Below are 3,066 nucleotides of genomic sequence, written 5' to 3' on the forward strand. Positions count from 1 at the left end.
GGTTTTTACAGCCGCCTGTTTCTTGCACCCAAAAAGGGAGGATCTGTGCGTTCGGTGATAGATTTAAGTTCTTTGAACAAGTTCATTGTAAACGAGTATTCCAGATAGAAAACATCAGCTGCCTAAAGACATTGCTTTTACCAGATTTTGTGACAAATATAGATCTAAAAGATGCTTACCTTTCTGTTCCCATTCATAAGTCTTCCCGAAAGGTCCCTTCGCTTCATTTGGAAGGGAACATGTTACCAGTTGAAACTCTCCCATTCAGCCTGTGTTCGGCCCCCAGGATTTTTTCGAAAGTTTTAAAACCTGTTGCTACATTCCTGAGGAGAAAGGCCATTCGAGTCCTTATATACCTATACGATTTCCTTCTCCTGGCTGCAACAAAGGAGGAAGCTGTGAAACATACTCAACTGGTTTGTGACCCTCCCTCCGTCCCTAGGTTTTACAATAAAGAAATTATTACTGATTCCAACGCAAGTGATAACCTTCCTGGGTTTCAAAATAGACTTAATCTGCATGATTATATCACTCCCAGCAGAAAAGGTCAACACAATTCTAGACAGTTATCGCCCTCTGCTCGCTTCTCAAAGTATCACATTGCAAAACCTAGCAAGTTAAATAGGCCTCTTAGAGTTCATCCAACCAGCCATTTGGCGAGTTCCACTACACTTCCGTCACTTGCAGTCAGATCTGATAAGGGGCCTATAAATGAACCAGGAGTCCTTCGACGCTTTGATTGCCCTGTCACCGAATGCCAGGGCAGAACTTGCTTGGTGGTTTAAACACAACCTCAATGCAAACGGCAGTCCTGTACACCTTCCTCTGCCGGATATGATCGTCACGACCAACGCCCGGTTGGGGCGCAGTGCATCAATCCCTGCAGACCAATGGTCTCAACAAGATCTCTCCAACGCATCAATTATCTAGAGCTAAAGGCGTCCTTTTTGGCACACGTACCTGTATCTCTGCAGCTAGACAACACGGCCGCCATCGCTTACATCAACAACAAAGCGGGTACACGTTTCCCCTAACTCACGACTCTGGCCTAAGAGATATGGGATTGGTGTCAGGCAAGGTATCCTTGTGATAGCTTTTCACATACCCAGAAGAGAAAACGTCTCTGCAGACAAGATGTCCAGAGAATTCAAGGACATGAGCGAGTGGAATTTGGACCAAACAATAATATTATTATTATTCAACTTTCTCTGCTGAATTGACAGACGGATCTCTTTGCGAGTCGTCTAACCACCCAACTCACGGATTACATCAGTTGGAGACCCGACCCGGGAGCCATCCATACTGACGCCTTTACGATAATAAATACTACTACTACTTTGTTTACCCTGGGATTTCAGAGCAGCTAGTGCTAACATCTCCGAGCATTTAACATATACAATTGTTAAGAATCCCAACTGGCAGGAAGCAAACCAGTTGGCTATTTTGCAAGTGCGCCAGGAAGTGAACCAAAGACTACCTGAAACAAATTCAGTGAGTGGTCAGAACGCGGTCTTGAACCCAGGATCTCTGGATCTCAAGGCACGGGCCCTAACCACTCGGCCATACTGCCTCCTCTGGACCGACCTGAATAGAGTTCATCCAGTGTATCCTCGCATTCACTTGGCCGTGTTTCAGGTCTCCGCCAACGTTTCCAAGCTGAGGGCATTCTATCAAACGTTGCCGATCTACTCATCGCTGCAACTCGTACCTCCACACTCAAAACTTACGAGTCTAGTTGGAACCGTTAGTGCCGCTGACCCAGTGTTGGACGGCAAATTGATCCTCTTTCGTCATCTATAAGTGACATTCTAATTTTCTTAGCAGAAGTCTTTAATGAAGGCTTAGCATACCGCTCACTCAGCGTCCTTCGTTCTGCTATTTCGTCAACTCATCCGAAGATAGACGGTTTTTCAGTGGGTCAACATCCTTACCTTACTAGGCTCCTTAAAGGAACTCTAAATAAATGCCCTCCAAAAGCCCAGGTATTCTCATACCCTGAATGTTGATGCTATAATTAAATACATAATTCCTTGGGGAAAAACAGCACCCAGTCACTTAAAGCCATCTCAATGAAGTAAGTCACCCTGTTCGCTTCAACCTGTCCTGAACGGATTTCCACCTTGGCCTCCCTGGATCTCAGGTATTGCAGCGTCCTTCCAGAAGGGGTGTCTTTCAAACTCACTGTCCCTCGAAAAACTGGCAGTGAAAATAAACCAGTGGAAGCCTTTTTTGCCTGCTTTGATCAAGACAAGAAGCTATGTCCTGTGGAATGCCTTTAACAGACAATATGTGCAATTATCCAGGAACGTTCGACGCGCTTCTCTTACCGATAAGTTGTTTATTTCATTTAAACGCCCCCAAAAACCGGTCACACCTACTACGCCTTGGGGCGTTGGTTACGGACCATTATGAGTGCTGCAGGAATAGACAGTCAAATTTTTAAAGCTCACTCTGTGCGTGGTGCATGTACGTCTGCAGCTGCCAATGCTTTTGTCCCGCTGTCGACTATCATGTCAATGGCCGACTGGTCTTCTCCTTCAACTTTCAGAACCTTTTATTATAAGCCCTTGTTTTGTTCAGACTTGGCTACTGGGGCCTTATCGTCAAAGTAGATCTTCAAGTAACCTCAGCTATTCTCCTGTTGAGTATATCTTATTAAAACGTTTTGTTACGAAGGAACCATGGCTATGTTTATTGCTCTTATTAGTCAGCGTTAAAAAACTACCATTTGTTGCCTCATATATTTCGAGCGGAATCTGTGAAATATAATGAGAATTATACTAATGAGAACTTTACTAATTGACATGTTTTGGGTTGAAAAAACACTAATTTTGTACTCACTGTTTCAATCAATATCTCATCTTCAACAGGCAGGAAGAACAAATTTCAACAAGTAGAGTCAGCATTCGTGCTCGCAGGCCAAATTGAGTGCATTCCTTCCCATTATGGTGAATGATATAATGCCCATAAATAATCAATCCAAGAAGTGGAAACAAGCTTATTCTGTGCCACTTGAGTTATGCAACTCTGCGCAAAAATGCAATAAAGTAACACAGTGGCTGCTTC

This window comes from Montipora foliosa, chromosome 2 (genome assembly GCF_036669935.1).
Source record: "Montipora foliosa isolate CH-2021 chromosome 2, ASM3666993v2, whole genome shotgun sequence".
Classification (NCBI taxonomy): domain Eukaryota; kingdom Metazoa; phylum Cnidaria; class Anthozoa; order Scleractinia; family Acroporidae; genus Montipora; species Montipora foliosa.